Below are 21597 nucleotides of genomic sequence, written 5' to 3'. Positions count from 1 at the left end.
ACTGCTTACCATCAGGCGGGCCGTATGCTTATTAAAACAAGAAATATTACTTTGCTAATCCGCGAGAAAATAACGTGTTAGTCAATCAGTGCTAACCCGTTATACTTACTTGCGTATTTTTACATGCAATTAATCGTATGCTTGTTTGCCACCGACGTAGTATAAAAAAAAAGTAAACTACAAAAAAATAAATAGTTACCATACCTTTTACGAAATACCAGGTTAGTCGTTGAAGTTTATCAATATCAATACCCCTAATAGGTGCCCAGCAGGTGAACTCGATGACTGGCTCCCCTCTGTCTACAAATGCTTCTGGCATCACCTGAGGTTCTTCTGTTTGTTCTAGAAATAAAATACGTATAAGTAAAACTACTTGTGCAAAAAAGGAGCGTAGACTAATTCGGTAGATGGAGCAATTCAATTCAATTCAATTCAATTCAATTCAAATATACTTTATTCATGTAGGCCTAGCAACAAGCACTTATGAATAGTAAGACAGTATTACATATAATTATCTTAATCTAATTATCAGAGCAATTTATTGATGTTGTAAATATTATTCCATATATAATACTAATGAATATAATTCATAGATCAAATTTAATACTAAAACTTTCACAAAATATAGTCATACAAAAAAAAATGTATAAAAAATACTAGTCTAGATTGTTTCTAGAATAAATTCTAAATGTCAAACAAATATAATAAAAACAACAAAGGAAATACATGCATTGGAATATCCATTTCATCATCATTATTCAAATATAATAAATAATTAATCATTTCGAATCACAATTAATCCCACGTTGTTTTATCATTCATGTAGTCTTGTGTGGTATAATAAGCTTTAGAAATAAGTTTACGCTTTACATTATTCTTAAATTTATTAATTGGTAACTCAGTAATATGGTTTGGAAGTTTATTATAAAATCTCACACAATTACCCATGAATGATTTTTTAATTTTATGGAGCCGAGTGAAGGGCACGGCGAACTTATGTTTATTTCTAGTATTGATATTATGAATGTCACAATTTTTCTTAAAATCGGCAATATTTTTATGCACATACAGAATATTCTCATAAATGTATTGACAGTGCACTGTCATGATGTCAATTTCCTTAAATTTATCTCTCAGTGAGTCTCTATGGCTCATTTTATATATTGCTCGAATAGCCCTCTTCTGCAGAACAAAAATGGTATTTATATCTGAAGCACCACCCCACAGTAAAATACCATATGACATAATGCTATAGAAGTAACTAAAATATACTAATCGAGCTGTTTTTACATCAGTTAACTGACGGATTTTGCTTACTGCAAAAGCTGCAGAACTCAGTCTATTCGAAAGAGTAGCAATATGGGGACCCCACTGGAGTTTAGAATCTAAAGTTATACCAAGAAAAACTGTACTATCAACTAATTCCAATTCCTCATCCTTCACAATGACACTTGTTTTTACATGGCTTACATTACTAGTGACAAACTTAATACATTTAGTCTTATTCTCATTTAACAATAAATTATTAACATTGAACCAATTTACTACTTTTGAAATAGCATCGTTTACATCATTGTAAGCTTGTTGCTGTCGTTTGACTTTGAAAATAAGTGAAGTGTCGTCTGCAAACAATACTATATCATGGTGGGTCTTTACAAGGAATGGCAAGTCATTTATGTAGATAAGGAACAGGAAAGGTCCCAATATTGACCCCTGTGGTACACCCATAGAGACCAATGACCCCGGTGATCGCTGTCCATTCACATCGACCCTTTGTATTCTACCATTTAAGTAGGACTTAAGTAAATCCAGTGCCGCTCCTCTAACTCCATAATAGTGTAGTTTCCTGATTAATGTTTCATGACAAACGCAGTCGAAGGCCTTAGACAAATCACAGAAGATACCTATAGCATCTCGTGACTCCTCCCAGGCATCGAAGATATGCTTAATTAGCTCAACACCAGCATCGGTTGTCGAGCGACCCCGTGTAAAACCAAACTGCTTATTATGCATTAAATTATTGACGTTAAAATGTCGTACTAATTGAGAAAGAATTAATTTTTCAAAAATCTGCAACGTATAAGAGCAACTGTTAAAGAGGCTGTCATCGTGTCCAAGAGTGGATCAAATCAGTGAACCCTCAATACTGAAAATAGCCAGGAAGAGGCGTATCAAGTAAGTAAGACAACAAGTTTTAGTACAAAGTACACGGCACACACACAAATTGCACAGTAGTTTTTCTTTATTTCTTGTACCAACTTAGGTGTTTAAAAAGCGTTGCCCATTTTTGTGTAAGGTACTGTCAGAATACCAGCGATGTGGCTTGCTGCATCATTATGCCGAGTCAGCGCCTTTTATGTGCCACGACACATGGCGTATTAATTAACTAAAAAATGTTTTTATTAAATTAAGTTTGCATGTTTTTATTATACACTTTTCTTTTTGTTTGTCTTGATGCTAATGCCATGTATGTTGTGGGTATGAATAAAGAATGTATCTATCTATCTATCTATCTTTTATTACGTAGATACTAAGAATAAGATAATTAATGTAATTAGTCTGTGACGATGCTTGAGCGGATTACATTTGTGTTTTCACAAAGCATGTGGCGGATTACTTTTGTATTTGGTTAATATAATAATAAACATAAATTTAACATTTTCGATACTAAGATAAGTAGTAGGCATAGAAATTAGAAAAAATACGTGTGTGTCGTGTAACATCCGGTTGGAACGAAGTATTATTTCTTTCCCATCACGGAACAATGGTGTTCCGGACCTTTGGGAGGCGTGCGCGGAGCCGAAGCCAACACGTAGAGGCCCTTTGACACTTTAATGAAATGTACCTAGCGGATGTTGCCCTTGCCCGCGTCATGGGACGCACGCAGAGGCAGCACCCGCCAGGGTGTAAGGACTATTTGAGAGTCGATGGAATCTAAAATGAACTGGGCTATTGGGTGAAAGCGATGGACTAAATACTGGGCTATGGGATAAAAAACCGGACGCCTGCCTAATAAAACGGTATTCAATTTTATAATTTTATTAATAAAAGTATTATCTAATTAACCGACGAAATAATAATTATCGCATCTGCTCACAAAATTTCAGAAATCAGTTCAGAATTGCGACTTAAAGAAAAACCAAATTAAGAAAACATTTTTGTACAAGCTGAAATTGATACACTTAGCTCGCGCTTCACATTCGCTTGGTCGTCCAAAAAAATGAAATTCAAGTGCAAGCAAATACAAAAAGCTATATCTGCATACACGTCCGGGGTTCGAACCCGGATCGTCGATGTTACAAGGCGGCTGTTTGCCAACTGCGCCTTTATTCATAAATAAATAATAAAAAAAGCTTTAATTAATATAAATAAGCGCCACTATTTATTAGGATATACTCGTACGAAAGTCGGTGAAATAAGGCTAATTATTTTTAAAAAGGAATTTAAAAATAAAGGGTCGTGACAGAAACTGGTGATGGAAAACTATTACACTTTTTTTCGCCTAGCTTCCAACCGCCAAGTTCGTACCGTACCGTGCGATAAGGAATTTCGTTCCAATAAATAAAATAAAATTAACAACTGAAATTTTACACAAACAAAGTGCTCCTGGGGCAAAAGTGTCCATATGATGTTTGCGGCATTTGCTGGTTACTAATACTAAGGATGGTTTTCACACCAAGAAAGACTTTAAGAGGCCGTTATCGATTTTAGTCGCAAAAATAACAATTACTGGTTTCTATTAGCACCTATTGTTATCTTTCATTTTAATAAATCAATGTTTTTAAAACAGACTCACTTAATTAGTAATGTTTTTTTCTGATGGATGTTTAGGTAAACGCGCGTCAAGCACTGATTTTGTCGATCTTATTTGTAAATTTCATAAAGTTTGGACTGCTTAAAACGGTAACTTTGTATTACAGATATCATGTACTTCAACTTTAATAAACTACATTTTTATTATTATAAATTTGAAGCAGTGTAAATCAAAGTTAGATGAAATATATTTTCGCCAGAAATTACTTCAAAACAAGTGACAATTTCTCTGAAAATCGACTTAATTTAAACGTAATTGTGCTACTTAAACAATCGACAACATTTGCTGAAACTGTTCTAATACACCGTTTTGTTTAATTTACCACCATATTTATTTCATAAATTTTTAAAAACTGCTCTTCTAAAATTACCGGGGACGCACGCTTGCGACCTCATTATTAAAAGGCAAGATGAGAAGACGTGCTAATAGAAACCAATACTTGTTGTTTATATACTACGTAACAAAAGGTGTACAATTTCAGTGACTGAATCTATCAATTTTACTTTTTTTCTCTAAAATCGTTACCGGTCTCTTAAGCGGGATCCTCCTCCTTTTGACTGAATCTTAACAGGACCTACATATATTTGTTTGATTATTAAAAAAAGCGGCCAAGTGCGAGTCGGACTCGCGCATGAAGGGTTCCGTACAATTTAAGCCGAATTAAAAAAAAATCTTCTTATTAGATCTTGTTCAAAATTTTACCACTTTGGACACACATTTTACCACTTTGGAAGTGTCTCTCGCGCAAACTATTCAGTTTAGAAAAAAATGATATTAGGAACCTAAATATCATTTTTGAAGACCTATCCATAGATACCCCACACGTATATGTTTGATGAAAAATTTTTTTTTTTAATTTTATGACATATTAAAAAAAACTACTCACTAGATCTCGTTCAAACCAATTTTCGGTGGAAGTTTGCATGGTAATGTATATCATATATTTTTTTTAGATTTTTCATTCTGTTATTTTAGAAGTTACAGGGGGGGGGACACACTTTTTTTCACTTTGGAAGGTTCTCTCGCGCAAACTATTCAGTTTAGAAAAAAATGATATTAGACACCTTAATATCATTTTTGAAGACCTATCCATAGATACCCCACACGTATGGGTATGATGAAAAAAAAAATTTTTTTTTTAATTTCATGACGTATTAAAAAAAAACTACTTACTAGATCTCGTTCAAACCAATTTTCGGTGGAAGTTTGCATGGTAATGTATATCATATATTTTTTTTAGATTTTTCATTCTGTTATTTTAGAAGTTACAGGGGGGGGGACACACTTTTTTTTCACTTTGGAAGGTTCTCTCGCGCAAACTATTCAGTTTAGAAAAAATGATATTAGACACCTTAATATCATTTTTGAAGACCTATCCATAGATACCCCACACGTATGGGTATGATGAAAAAAAAATTTTTTTTAAATTTCATGACGTATTAAAAAAAACTACTGACTAGATCTCGTTCAAACCAATTTTCGGTGGAAGTTTACATGGCAATGTATGTCATATATTTTTTTTTAGATTTTTCATTCTGTTATTTTAGAAGTTACGGGGGGGGGACACACATTTTACCACTTTGGAAGTGTCTCTCGCGCAAACTATTCATTTTAGAAAAAAATGATATTAGAAACCTCAATATCATTTTTGAAGACCTATCCATAGATACCCCACACGTATGGGTTTGATGAAAAAAGATTTTTTGAGTTTCAGTTCTAAGTATGGGGAACCCCCAAAATTTATTGTTTTTTTTCTATTTTTGTGTAAACATCATAATGCGGTTCATAGAATACATCCACTTACCAAGTTTGAACAGTACAGCTTTTATAGTTTCGGAAAAAAGTGGCTGTGACAGAATCGGACAGACAGACGGACATGACGAATCTATAAGGGTTCCGTTTTTTGCCATTTGGCTACGGAACCCTAAAAAGGCTATGAGTATATAAATGAAATGGACAGTTACTTACTTGGAGGCACATTTTTTATTTGGAAATCAATAGTGATATTTACGCTTCTGGATACTGGTATATATTCGCCTGTACTCGGTTTGTCGTGTACGATGCAGTATACAATACTTCCTTTGTCCGATTGATCGATGGGCAGCAGCAAGTCGATCGTCTTAGGTCCTTCCTTATCTGTCTTTAATGTTCTTAAAAATATTGGTTCTGTTTTTGATGGTTTTTCTTGATACCAGGACAACCATTGTCCATTTTTCAAACTTGCATTGCATGTAAATTCATAAAAGGGTTTGCCAGAGTATACGAAGGTATCCGGGTACACTGGTAGTACAGGTAGATCGGCTGAAAAAATGTGAATTATAGTTTTGTAAAGTATAAGTAAGCCTGAAAATGAGATTAAACGATTACTCACGCCAAGTTAGACCATATTTGGGCCAAGCTGACTCTGCAGCGAATTTGATAGCATAGAGCGTGGAAGTGTTATCATAAATGTCAAATGTATATGAAATGTATAGCTCAACTTTGGGGTCGGCAACGCGCATGTAAGTCCTCTGGAGTTGCAGGCGTACATAGGCTACGGAGACTGCTTACCATCAGGCGGACCATATGCTTGTTTGCCACTGACGTAGCATAAAAAAATGAGGTTTAAAATAACACTTCCATAGTCTGTACTACGAAACACGCTGCAGAGTAAGCGTGGACCGACTCTAGCTGGTTACCTCGGATCCGATAGTCCAAGGTCACCCTGGCTGTGTTCAGGGTGGTATACAATTTGGTTGCCAACCAACACGGTATAGTTGCCAATCGTATACTCGTAGCAGGTCTACATATACATATGGCAGGGGAGCCGGAGATGTTCATATATATAGATATGTGTACTCGAGTTAATGGGGCCCATTGATTAACAGTCCGCCGGACAGTATCGGTCTGTCAGTTAGAAAAAACAGTTGACAATTCCGAGCATTTGACAGGCGGATATTATTAGTAGTATTAGGATTAATCACTGGGCCCCTTAAGACTTACTGGAATTGTAAGACCAGGTGATAAAAAAAAAAAATGTTTATTTACTTAAAAGAAGAATAAAAGGTTATATAATGCTAGCCGGTGCCGGTGTAGCTTTATTTCACGTTCATAAGCGCATTGTAATATGCCTACTTGAATAATAAACTATCTTTATCTTTAATGTTTTCTTTTCCAGCGATCAGAGAAGCGTCTACAGGTTTTTAGAAATAAAAAAATGTATTTGAACGCACCTTTTAATCTGACGGTTACGTTTTTTGTGACCAAATTCACAATCTACATAGCAGGCTAAAAGTACTTAAGGTAGACTCCATGGGTACTAAGATAACACACATATCTTAATACAAAACCCCCTCTAGGGCTTTCCTACCAATACTGCCACACCACATACAAACGCCATTGCGTTAACTTATATATCCGATATATTAAGTTTTGTATCTTTTACAGAGTTCAAATATTAATTTTATATTGAAATAACTGAAAAGATAAAGATAATGATAAAGGTAAAGGTAAAGGTAAAGATAAAGATAGAGATAGAGATAGAGATAGAGATAGAGATAGAGATAGAGATAGAGATAGAGATAGAGATAGAGATAGAGATAGAGATAGAGATAGAGATAGAGATAGAGATAGAGATAGAGATAGAGATAGAGATAGAGATAGAGATAGAGATAGAGATAAAGATAGTTTATTATTCATGCGCTTATGAACGTCAAATAAACCTACACCCGCTCTAACCCTACACCTCTGACCCGAGAAGATTTAAATCCCCCCTCAATTGGAGGAAAAGCATAATAATCATCCATTCCCGATTGCCATAAGGAAATATTATATATGTAGCAATTGAAAAATGATCACCACGTCATTTATCAAACAATAATACAAGGAAAACAGCGAGTTAGCCACCATAAATGGTAAATACCTAGAGTTTAAAATATTCGTAAATAATATTAGAAATACCGCGGCAATAAAATGAATTAACAGATTTTGAAAATTGAGATTTTTCATACAGTCATCAAGGTGATCATCAAGTTCAAATCAAAGGTCAGAAAGTAGTAGGTAACAAGATGTGTAGTGATTCGGCCTCACGTATAAAACGCCCCTATGATGGGACTGTCACTAGTAATGGGATGGTATAGAGTATAGACAAATCCTGTAAATGAAGTATTTTGAACGCTGGCAACATTTTACCATAAACAAGAGCCAAAGAGCTGCTTAAGTTTAATTTTTCGATGATATTTGTTAGTTAGAAAACCATTACTGGTTCCACGCCCATCAAAGGCTCTCGTCTATTGTAGACAGTATTGTATGTAGTATTGGGTCGCCACTTTCCCGAATGAAGGTTGAGGGAGGCGATGGCTGAGATACACGTTAGGGTTAATTTTTTTTTTTTAATTTTGATTTTGGCTACCACAAGAAACTTGTTACCCACTAACATTATATCAGCTGAGTAAAAATTTTTAATTTATTCCAATGTTTTATACTGCCCCAGAGCTGTTAAAGTTTTCTAAAAAAATCCATAAAACGCCACCTGTTAACTGAACTTGTGGGTAAATAAAAAGCAGGAAATCACTGTAAAAAACAATCATGAAAAAACGTTAATTGTAGGTTTTTCACTGTAATTTAAAATCTTTTTTGGAGTTGAATAATGGAATAATTTTTCGAGATTTCAACCTCGTTTTGATGAATCCATGCCTTCTGAATGGGCCACAAACTGCTGCAGCTGCCTCAGTGACTATTTTAACGCACCTTTCTGTGGCTTGAGTGTGGTAGCGATATTTTTTTATACGAGGTATAATCTGCGTTTCGACTAACAGTGGGTTTTAAATACAGTCAAGAATCAAATCTTTGCTTTAATTTTTGGTTAGTGATGGTTCTGTCAAAGTAACTTGGTTCCAATTTGTATAGTTTTCCGTGTAGTTTTCAGCTTCTAAATTAAGTTTTGGCAGCACGAAAACTCGCGGAGATGTTGTGACCGATTCTCGTGTTTTTACAATACTTTGTAAAGTTGAAACTCTCACTTGCTCTCTTTCATCAGCTAACATGACCAATAAAATATTTTTGGGGTGCCCAAAATAGCCATACCGTTGGATAACACGGTCCACGTTGACTCTCATGTGAAGGTATCGCGATAGCATCATGGTTTTATGTAAATGTTTGGCTCCGTGAATGCAAAGTGGTTCAGTTTTAATCGAAAACCACATAGGGGCATATAATTTAATTACAAAATTTACTAATAATACCAAATTTTCTGTCGGTGCAGACAATATACAACCGTAGAATCCGGTTTCCTATTGTAAGCTCTTGAATGTACTATTTTACCCGGGTTTTTATTAGCAAGACTTTCACTACAAGATCCCAAACTGAAACAAATAAAGCTGATCCGTACTCAAATCACTTTCATTTGTAATTACAGGCAGAGACTCCATTGACTGAAAGGGCTTCAGTGGAAGTGTCTCACAATCTTTCAACGCTTTCCCTATATCGCCTGAAAAGCTGCGAGGTCCAGTCGTAGTGTCATCAATGGTTTCAAATTTAATAAATGACACAAATTAAGTTTGCGTGTAGTGGGCAAATAAACCATTACAACGGACTTCCCAGTTTTAACTCAAGGCATCTTACAATACCACCTTTGTGTCCGGCGTTAACTGCAGTCCCATCACAACCAATTACTATAAGTTTACCGCAGTTAATTTCTTTCTGGACCAAGAACTCATGCAGTTTCTTGCTTACGTGTAGAGCTTTTCCGCTTTGCAAAGCTAGGTGACCCATGTATTCAGAGCCGGATTCTTACAGCAAACTTATGTGTTCTTCTAACACGACCTTCTTGATTATTCGTATATTAAGGTTTTGTTTTTGCGTCCATCGCAATAGAGGCCGCACTTGTTATGCTCAAACGTAAAGACCAAATCGAGCACTAAGACCAATAGTTACTATACTCTGTATCTTTAGGTATTTAAATAGAATTAAGCAAACAATTTGTCCATTTTCGGGTAGTTATAACATTTATTGGTTAACCAGCCAAATTCAAAACCGCCTGGATCTGTCACTGAACGACCTTACTTTAACCTACATTATTTGATCATGTAATGTTTTCATCTACCCTGAACTGGCTTAAGGAGCCGTTACTACGCAACCCCGCGTAGGTGTGAGGTGGGGAGGGGGGATTTGTAGTGGTACACCACGGTATAATTGACCGATTTATCAACATTCGATGGTAAAATAATCGAATCGTATTAAATAGTGGGTAACAGAAATCACGCCAAATAAGACTATTTTGTAAAAGTTCCATTAGCTTGGGGCAGTACTAAATATGAATGTACTCTTTGATATTTTATATTATGAATGTTAGGTAGGTGTAACAACTTTTGCATAGCAGTCGAAAAGTACATAAGCAAAAATTTTTTTTTCCTACATTGAATGATCCACCCTAATACACTCATACTCGTGAACGGGTGCTGTTTGTGGAGACCGGTCTGTTTAAGCTTACACGGGCTACATGTTATGTTATAAGTATGTAACTTTACTTTTGAGTGGCATTAACGTGAGACACTTCATTCGGTTCTTGTCTGATTTAATTTTTTGTCTTTTAATTATTTATATAGGAATTCAAGCCTTGGAGACCCTCTACATCTCTAAGGATAATTTAATATATTTTATCTGTGACACTTAGAGACTTATACATCTGTAAAGAATTTTAGTATTTGTTGGTTTTATTTTTTTATCATAGTTTTTTTTGTGTTATTTGACATTTAGAGACAGTATACATCTCTAATAAAGTATTTATTATTTCATCGATTCCATATTTGTAATTATTATTTGTAATTTTTATTGTTTGTAAAAATGGACATGTAAAAGTGCCCCTGTGGCCTATTTGCTGAATAAATGTTTGATACACTGAAAAAAAAACCTGGTACTGGTAACCAGAATCTGGTTAGCTGTACTTTACTGTCTTGTTGTATATGTGACGACAGGACACTTTGTAAACATAACCAGACCATTCTGGTTAAATTAAATTTGTTAACTCTATGAAGTGTATAGTAATTCATAAAGTGCAGAAATGTAATGTATACCCATGCACCCTAGTAGTGGGTATAAGACTTTTAGTAAACCCAATTAGCCGGTCTGTTAATGGTTACTAAATAATACAGTAACATATACGTTCCTATCCTGTTGTTATAACAAGGTATTTGGTATGTGTAACTGAACGATTTGTGCGGTGTACTGGTTTTATATTGTTCACGTTACCAGAACGCACTGTGCTAATGGGGCTTCTAAACGGGCCATATGTTCACTGCAATATGTGGCCAGCAACTATTGGTGTCCTCTCTCACATGTTAGAAAGGGACACTAATAGTTGCCGGCCACATATTGCAGTAAAAATATGGCCCGTTTAGAAGTCCCTTCTGGTTACGTGAACAATATATAACCAGTACACCGCACAAATCGTAGACAATTTAAAAGTAAAATAATACGAGAAATAAAATCAAACGCTTTATTATTGGTTTTCTAAATAATGATAATTATAAAGCATCTTCAAATTATTTAAAGTATATCAAGAACAGTATAAATTAAAGGGTCTAGCAGGCTGGGTTAACATGACTGCCCCCCACGAGGGATTTGGTTATACTTTTAGAGTAGTGGCTGCACCTGAGAACAAATAAATAATTAATTTAAAACATAGTTTTTGTATTTGACTTAATAAATACGTATATATGCGTCAACCCTAATGTGCAACAACCTAGTTAGAAAAGGCAAAAGAACTGCTCAAGCTACTTGTTTTATGAATACATGAGTTATAATATCACTCTCGTCGATAAATGACATGGATAAAATGCATAGCCATCAAATGACGCCATTTTGTTACAATAAATATGTCGTCACTCGAAATAATTATGTAGGTATCAAACACAAACTAGGTAAGTACAACCATACACCACACCTCGAGTATATGGCTAAAACTATTTTACAGCGGAATTGAATACAAAGCATTCATAATTATTTATTAATAATGAATACAGGCGAGTGATGACAAACATTAATTTCGACCATAACATCAGCTTTTTACTTACTTTCGAAAATTTCCGTATATTCCTCCAGGTTCCACGTTATTAGATGGTTTCTTAGGTCTTCGTCCATGTTCACAAAACAGACAAGTTTTTAAGCACACTTATACTATACACTTGTACTAGTTTACAGTTAAATTATGGACAGGATCTAAGTAAATAAAAACACCGACCGTCGCAACGAAAGACGCTGGGGCAATGGCTGTTCCGTGACTTGCGCAATTCCTTTCTCCCTCCCCCGCCACCGGCGCATACACCATGGTGTTGGCACTGTTTGATTCGTTCAGAGTACAATGCATTATAGTAGCCATAACATAATAACTTGTAACGTGTACACTCGTATCTTTATTTTTACATATCAATAGTTAGTGTTACGATGCATATATTAAACGAGACAAACGTTTAATATTTACAACACTTGCATCTTTAAATATACAACGAAATTGTAAGCAGTACTAAATTGCATTTAACTAGAATTAAACAGTGATGTTTAAAAAACAAGTTTTACACGATACAACATTTTTTGTTATTACTACCGGATTTTAGTAGGTATAACTATATTTTTAACTACTATACGTTCTGGTAGTATTGTAGAAAAATATTTTTTTCGGTGTATTTGATTTGATATTGTATTATTGCATTATTATTGGTCTATTTCTGTGCGCGACAAAAATAATAATAAAAATTAGAAAAAATACTTACAGTCCGAATAGACTCCAATGAAACCCAAAAACATAATGAATAAAATAAATTTTAACATTATTCTGTTGTATTCATCCACGTTTGTATCCTTCTAAATTATACCACAATATGTCAGCCATTGGCTCAGGAGGAAAATAAAATAATGTAGATTAATTTCATTTAATGTGGCTTGTCTGTTAAAATAAGGATAAAACAATATACCTATTGAACTCTGTCGACTCAAAAACCCGTATGACACCGCCATTTTGAAAGAAAAAACTGATACGATCTAATAGAACCCCTCATTACTATTATAAAATAGCTGTTACCTCTTCACCCTTAAACCGCTGAACCGATTCTAATGTTATTTGTCTGCAGTTTTCTGTAAGGTACCACCTCAGTTGGACTCTGCTCTAGATCTGGAATGACATCCGCTGTGCTGTGCCCTACCACACAAAGCGAGATGATATTCACAGTGCCCGTACCTCTCTTTTAGACGTAGTCTAAGGACATAACCGGGTTTGATTATGGAAACTCTGATTTTTGATCTAAGCCAGGCGTGGCTCACTCTGCGATTTCGCGGTATCACTACAAGTACATGCGGCCCACACTAATTTTGATGTCTAGCAGTGGTTGCCGCGCGCCGCTAAGGAACGGATAATTTTTGATACTTAATTATATAACCAAGTTCCATCCGCCAAGTAGCTAAATTACCTAAATAGCTAAATTACCTATGTGTTTGACATTTTCTGTAGTAATTCAGTCGACTGCAGCAGTATTGCAGTACGACAATACTGTCGACTGTATTACTGCCGCAAATGTCAAAAATCCTGGCAGTGACATCGATTTTGACATTTGCAACATTGACGCAGTAATATCGCGCTGTAATACTGCTGCCGACTGCGATATTACTGTCGACTGCATTACTTTCGTAAATGTCCAAAATCTGGGCAGCAATATCAATTATGATTTTGCGGCTTTAATACAGTCCGCAGTATTGTGGTGCTGCAATACTGCTGCAGTCGACTGCATTACTGCAGGAAATTTAAAAATCTGTTAAACTAGTACGTTAAACATAACATTATGATAGGTGACAGTAGCCACGCCCATAGCAACGTTTAGGCACGTTCGGTATACCCAAACAGGGGTTTTGTTATACAGTGAACCTTCTGTACGTAGTACTTTTCCTTATTTTGTGTCTAGGCCAGCCCATACACTTAAGGATCTTTTCCAGTCGTAGGCGATAGCTTCACCAAGATTTTCAAGTCTCATAAACTTCAAACTTCAAAAATCGTTTATTCAAGTAGGCTTAAAAATAAGCACTTTGGACAAGTCAGTATACAAAAAATAAAATATATCTATATATAACAAACATTCATTGGATTTTAGACAAGAAATAAATAAATACAATTGGTAACAATTAATCAATGTCAAAAATTACATATAAACAAGGGAATAAATGTCAACCCGAAGAATAAAAAAAAACAATATAAACATAAAAATCAGATGTTAACTCAGTCCCAAACAGTTTTGTCATTAATATAATCTTTGATGCTATAATAAGATTTACAAATTAACTTTCATAATCTAAACATAAATAATACTAAACTTAAAAAACTTATACATAAAATTAAAAATAATAATAAACACTATAAATAAACTTAAAAGGTCCTATAAATAAAACACATCCTCCAAGTCACTGCCGATGGGCAGTGTGCCCAGAAGGCAGGCCGCATTGCCACGTTGAATGGCAAATTAATTCACTTTTAATGTATTTCTTAAATCTATTCATTGGAAGATTAGTTATATTATTTGGCAGTTTATTGTAAAATCGTACACAATTACCTTTAAAAGAATTTTTTATTTTTTTTTAAACCATAGAAATCGAAACTAACTATAAGAAAGATTGGTAACAAACGCGTTAAAAAAAATACCGAGAAGATTTCATGAGAATTTTGCAATTTTTGAAATATTATATAGTCGTGTAGTATATGGTCTAATTTTTTTTTATAGTAACCGAATAAGTTGTTTCTGTGAAAATAAAATGGGAACATACTCGTACAAACATCGACGACCGGTTTGGCCTAGTGGGTAGTGACCCTGCCTACGAAGCTGATGGTCCCGGGTTCAAATCCTGGTAAAGGCATTTATTCGTGTGATGAGCAATGGATATTTGTTCCTGAGTCATGGGTGTTTTCTATGTATTTAAGTATTTATAAATATTTATATATTATATATATCGTTGTCTAAGTACCCTCAACACAAGCCTTATTGAGCTTACTGTGGGACTTAGTCGATTTGTGTAATAATGTCCTATAATATTTATTTATTAAACATGAATCATTGATAACCACATATGATGCTTTTATACAGGATAAGTTGATATCCTCCACTTTTCCTTTAAACTCAAAATTAATAATCATAGTTTATATTTATATTACATTAACATCTGGCCACATTCCTTTGAATAATTTTGCGTTTTTGATGCGTAAAGTTGACTCGCCCAATTGTAATGTATGCGGAGTAATTGAAGACGTGTTTCATATAAAAATGGAATGTCGCCGAGGTGTCGCACAGCGTCGCTTGCTTAATGTCCGTTCCTATGACCTCGGCCGAGTCAATAGCATCCTAGCATCCCCTGCTTCGGAAGAGGCTGGGCTCCTTTATTCTATGGTTATCGATATCATAGCACGTATAAATAGTGAAAATTAGACTGGTGTAGTTTTGTTAGAGAGCCACTATGAGGGTGGCATTTATTTAAAAACCCTCAATAAATAAATAAAGATTAAAAAAAAAATACATTAACAACGTTAATTTTGCATGAAACAGAAACGTCTGCGAGTGATGGTATGCTTGGACGTTGGGAGAACCCAAGGCAGTAAATTTTTCCACATTTAATTGACCGAAGCGTTAGTGAAGGTGTACGTTTTGACTCGGGCAATCTGCTTTCGTATGTCCGGATGTTCTCCTCTACAGGTCGGAATTCTCAACCCATATTCTATGATTAAATAGATTATTTTAATTAGGTACTGATTATGCAAATTTGCCTATTTCTTTAACTCGCGTGAAAGGTTCGAGTTTTGGACCCGGGTATGTCCTTAAACTACGTCCACAAGAGAGGTATGGGCATTGTGAATGTCATCTCGCTCTGTGTGGTAGGGCACAGCACAGTGGATGTCATTCCAGATCTAGAGCAGAGCCCAACTGGGGAAGTACCTCCACCTTACAGAAAATCGCAGCCAAATAACACTAGACCCTACTCATAGTGTTGTGTTCCTGCCGGTGAGTAAGGTTGCCAGAGCTCAACGAGGGTGGGAGGGGGTTAGGGTCGGCAACGCGCATGTAACTCCTCTGGAGTTGCAGGCCTACATAGGCTACGGATACTGCTTACCATCAGGCAGGCCGTATGGTTGTTTGCCACCGACGTAGTATAAAAAAAAAGGTACCGTTTCATCCCTTGGTTAACAATTTACTATACTTTAAGCTCCAGTTTAGCTTATTGTGACGGAAGAGTAACTACGGAACCCTACACTGAGCGTGCTCTTGGCCCGACATGCTCTTGGCCGGTTTTTATTTTCAGTGGCATTGGTAGAGGGCTCTTTAAAATGCCTTTTAGACTCCAGAATTTGCACCATGTTTTTGTGATTCTTCTATCTGGTTCTTTCTCGTTTCGATCCTTTCCAAATGAAATTTGTTTTCCTAGATAGATATAGTCTTTCACGTACTCGATTGCCTCGTCTTGTATGTGTATTGGTCGTTCTTTTCCGTTTGTTAATTATTTTTGTTTTGCTCAAGTTCATTTCCAGTCCAGTTTTCAGTCAGTCAGAATTCACATACATTTTGATATTGTTCCAAACTTTAAAAACGTGATTACTCAAAATGTTACTAAATAAAGTGACCTGTACCCCTAGTGTAAATTTAGTCGATAGCGAAACGTGACGTACGCGTTTGCGTTAAGTCTCATTTTGTTTGGGTTTTTGAACAGCGCGCCACGCGGGACTTTTTGGAAAGTCAAAAATCTCATAAAAAATGACACTTAACGCAAACGCGTACGTCACGTTTCGCTGTCGAAAATATTTACACTAGGGGTACTGACATGTTTTTCCGGGTACCTACCCTTCTTTTACTAGATAATAACAAGTCAAGGATCAATACCTAATACTTTTATCAAGAAACTATGTTTTCCTTTATAATCATATTGGAATGCTGTGACGTCGAAATAATTTTTAGCTTATAAAAGGGAGAACGTACGTACACATTTGATACAGTTTCCATTGCTCTTTTAAAAAAAGCGAAACCTAAAAACCTAGAATATATTATGCTGAAGCGATCGACATAAAAATCAAAGTGATTTGTTAAGATTTAGTTGGTGGAAACCGTTTTCTCCCGAAATAGAAAATTATTGGAAAAATACCGTTATTTCGTTGGATTAGAAAAGCCATTCTTCTCCCTTAAGATTTATTAAATAAATAAATAAATAATTTGTTTGTCAATATTAACGTTATGAAATGTCCAATGTAAAGTAAACCCTAAATAGTGTAGGAAATAAAGGTAGTGGACCCCGCTGTAATTCCTCTGCCAGAAAAAACTGTACAGTATGATAAAGTATCAATAAATAAAAAGTATTGTCTTAATTTCCAACGAATAATAATAATAGGATTTAAGTAAATACCTAAAGTATTAAATCGTTAATATCTTTTTACGGAAAAATGTTCCGTTCAAACTTTCTTCACCAGACATATTCATGTAACGTATTACAACAATATATGAAATATCCAAAAAAATATCCCAGCAGAAATACTAATATTAATAAAATATAATTTTTGGACGTGTCTTGGACCGGAAAATTACTCCATCTAATTTTTTCACTGAAATGCCATTTTATTGCCGTTTTATAGCTACTAAATGAAAATCTAAAAAAAAATCCATGTAACTTTACTATTTTCAGAAATTGCCTTTTAACTCGCTGTGAAAAATTTCTCTATCCATTTTATTTATTGAATTAAGATCACAGTTTTATTTCCATCCAACTATAAAAACATCCAAAAAAATAACGAGCGTATTAAAAACTTAACATATCGGGGATATATGTAGGGAGCGGGGTGTACAAGCGGGGTGCGGGAGCGGTACCGGCCGCCGCCAGCGCGCGCGCCGCGCCTGCCCGGCGGTGGCAGCTTGCTACTTCTCTATTCATTCGCGTATCGCCTAGGTGCATAGGTTACTGTTTTTAAAAATATTGCTACTTGTTTCTTTTTTGAGCTGCCTAATGCCTGCCTGTCTGTGTAGTACCTACCGTAAGTATAGTCTCTATCGTACCTACAAATCAAGTAGGTAGGTTATGCGATGTGTCTAATTTAAATATTTATATTCTTAAATTCAATTTATTCAATTCGAGTCGTACGTATTAGGCCACCAAACGAAGGAAAAAACGGGGAAATAATTCGTGCATAAGCGAATTTTGGCATAGTTGTAGATAAAGGTACCTTACATAACATACTGAAAGTACTGATAGATGGGGGTGGCGCTATTGTGTACGGGGGAGGGAGGGTTTAAATGTCCCTTTTTTAGTTTATCTTAAATAACTCGTAAACGGTGGCCCATATCAAAAAATGTTCTTTCACGCAAATCATCTAAATAAAATTTCGTACAAGAAAAATTCAGTCCACTTTTTCACTAGGATCAATATTTAAAAAGATATTAAAGTAAGGGAAAATTAATTAAAATCAATTTTCTGGTCCATTTTTCTATATTTTCGTAAACGGTGGCAATTAGCAATAAACGCTGTAAAATGTAAATAATCTACACAAAACTTCTACAAAAAAGATTCAGTACACTTTGTGAAAGGATCAATATTTAAAAAGATATTAAAAAGGGAAAGTTAATAAAACCAATTCTAAGGTTCATTTTCTTTAGTTTTCGTAAATAATTTGTAAAGTATGACCCATAGCAAAAAAATGTCTTATACATAAATATATAAGTAACATAAAATTTTCTATAAGAAATATCTAGCACACTTTTCGCTAGGATGAATATTTAAAAAGATACTAAAGCGGGAATGTTAATAATAATCAATTTTAAAAACCCTTTTTAGTTTTCGTAAGTAACTCGTAAACGGTAGCCCGTAGCAAAACACATTCTTATACATAAAGAATGCACATAATATTTCCTACAAAAAATAATTCGATCACTTTTCTCTAGGATCAATATTTAAGAAGTTATTATAGGGGGTAAATCAATTCATAGGTACTTTTTTAGTTGTTCGTAAATAACTCTTAAACGGTGCTCCAGTGCAGTAAGAATGTTAAACATAAATACTTAACATAAAATTTTCTGGAAAAAAGATTTCTTACACTTTTTCTTTAGGATCAATATTATTGAGATATTAAACGGCGAAAGTTAATTTTAATCAATTCTGCACATTATTTGTGTTTCTCGCTTTAAAAGCTTAATAAATATTGATCTTAGGGAAAAGTGTTCCGCATGTCTTTTGTAGAATTTTTTATTATAATTGTTTATATACACATATTTTTTTTTGCTATAGGTCATACTTTACAAATTATTTACGAAAAACTAAAAAAAGAGACCTGAGGATTCATTGTAAGTAACTTTGCTCCTCTTTGACTAAAAAACCGGACAAGTGCGAGTCGGACTCGCCCACCGAGGGTTCCGTACTTTTTAGTATTTGTTGTTATAGCGGCAACAGAAATACATATAAATATAAATATTTCTGTCATAGCATGCCAAACTATAATTCTAAACGTAACCAGCGACAATGATATCGCTCGGAGCGCACGTGAGACAATTGCATCGACGCGGCTGCTACCTTTAAATGGCCCTTTTTTAGTTTATCTTAAATAACTCGTAAACGGTGCCCCATATCAAAAAATGTTCTTTCACGCAAATCATCTAAATAAAATTTCGCACAAGAAAAATTCTGTCCACTTTTTCACTAGGATCAATAAAAGCGGGAAAGTTAATTAAAATCAATTTTATGGTCCATTTTTCTATATTTTCGTAAACGGTGGCAATTAGCATAAAACGCTGTAAAATGTAAATGATCTACACAAAACTTTCTACAAAAAAGATTCAGTACCCTTTGTGAAAGGATCAATATTTAAAAAGATAAGAGAGGGAAAGTTAATAAAACCAATTCTAAGGTTCCTTTTCTTTAGTTTTCGTAAATAATTTCTAAAGTATGACCCATAGCAAAAAAATGTCTCATACATAAATAAGTAACATAAAATTTTCTATAAGAAATATGTAGCACACTTTTCGCTAGGATGAATATTTAAAAAGATACTAAAGCGGGAATGTTAATAATAATCAATTTTAAAAACCCTTTTTAGTTCTCGTAAGTAACTCGTAAACGGTAGCCCGTTGCAAAACACGTTCAAACATAAATACTTAACATAAATGTTTCTAGAAAAAAGATTTCTATTCTTTTTCTTTAGGATCAATATTATTGAGATATTAAACCGCGAAAGTTAATTTTAATCAATTCTGCACATTATTTGTGTTTCTCGCTTTAAAACCTTAATAAATATTGATCTTAGGGAAAAATGTTCCGCATGTCTTTTGTAGAAATTTTTATTATAATTGTTTATATATATATTTTGCTATAGGTCATAATACTTTACAAAATTATTTACGAAAAACTAAAAAAGAGACCTGAGGATTAATTGTAAGTAACTTTGCCCCTCTGACTAAAAAAAACCCAACAAGTGCGAGTCGGACTCGCCCACCGAGGGTTCCGTACTTTTTAGTATTTGTTGTTATAGCGGCAACAGAAATACATCATCTGTGAAAATTTCAACTGTATATCACGGTTCATGAGATACAGCCTGGTGACAGACGGACGGACGGACAGCGCAGTCTTATTAATAGAGTCCCGTTTTACCCTTTGGGTACGGAACCCTAAAAAGGACCTGGAAACTGATTATAATGAATTTTAATATCTCATGTTGTACAAAATTAAATTTCTATTATTAATGTATAAAGAACTTTTTGCATTGGGCCACTGTTTACGAGTTATTTACGAAAAACAAAAAAAATTAGGGACTTGTAAATTGTTTGTGATTTACTTTCCCCCTTTAATATTGTTTTAAATATTGATCCTGGAGAAAAGTGTTCTGTATGTTTTTTGAAGGAAATATTATGTTAATTATTTATGTATAAGAACCTGTTTTGTTATGAGCTGCCGTTTAAGAGTTATTTACGAAAAACTAAGAAGTGACTTTAAAATTGATTAGTATAAATATTCCCTCTTTAGTATCTTTTTAAATGTTGATCCTAGCGAAAAGTTTCATATATCTTTCCTGTAGAAAAAATTATGGTTAATATTTATGTATGAGAGATTTTTTGCTATGGATAATACTTTACAAATTATTTACGAAAAACGAAAGAAAAGGAACCTTAGAATTGATTTTAATTGACTTTCCCCCTTTAATATCTTTTTAAATATTGATACTTTCAAAAAGTTTACTGAATCTTTTTTGTAAAAAAAAATGTGTAAATTATTTACGTTTTACAAGGTTTTTGCTATTTACGGGTTATTCACGAAAATATAGTAAAATGGACCATAAAATTGATTTTAACTAACTTTCCCGCTTTAATATTTTTAAATGTTGATCCTAGCGAAAAAGTGCACTGAATTTTTCGATTAGGCAATTTTATATATATTATTTACGTTAAAGAACATTTTTTGCTATGGGCCACCGTTTATGACTTATTTAAGAAAAACTGAAAAAAGGGACCTTTAAACCTATGTCATTCTATGTGGGCGTCTAAAGAAGGTAGCTGGTAGGGACTGGATGCAGAAAACGGGAAAACGTGCTTTGTGGCGCATCTCGGGGAGGCCTATGTCCAGCAGTGGACTGCAACAGGCTGACGATAATGATGATGAAGTATCTTTCAGCTTATAGTACAAGTTTCATCAAAACTGGTTCAGTAGTTTTAAAGATCTCGACGGTTAAGTTTTAAGATATCGCAATTTATTAACGATAAGCATACAATAAGTAGGTAATCTTTATTACGTGGCAAAAATTCTAGAACCTAGTT

At 34.4% G+C, this 21597-nt stretch overlaps 2 long non-coding RNA genes across 2 annotated transcripts; both read right to left on the bottom strand.

Moving 5' to 3' along the window:
- Positions 1-5782: 5782 nt before the first annotated feature.
- On the bottom strand, positions 5783-13175 carry LOC133533688 (uncharacterized). The gene is made up of 2 exons (XR_009801917.1): positions 12562-13175; positions 5783-6115 (listed from the first exon to the last, which is right to left on the bottom strand). It is a non-coding gene; the product is annotated as an uncharacterized LOC133533688 (long non-coding RNA).
- On the bottom strand, positions 11275-12354 carry LOC133533687 (uncharacterized). Its single transcript, XR_009801916.1, has 2 exons — positions 11866-12354; positions 11275-11443 (listed from the first exon to the last, which is right to left on the bottom strand). It is a non-coding gene; the product is annotated as an uncharacterized LOC133533687 (long non-coding RNA).
- Positions 13176-21597: the final 8422 nt, after the last annotated feature.

The sequence above is a fragment of the Cydia pomonella genome, unplaced genomic scaffold, assembly GCF_033807575.1.
Source record: "Cydia pomonella isolate Wapato2018A unplaced genomic scaffold, ilCydPomo1 PGA_scaffold_199, whole genome shotgun sequence".
Lineage (NCBI taxonomy): Eukaryota > Metazoa > Arthropoda > Insecta > Lepidoptera > Tortricidae > Cydia > Cydia pomonella.
Note: the sequence above shows the minus strand (reverse complement) of the source record. Positions and strands in the feature narration are given on the sequence as shown.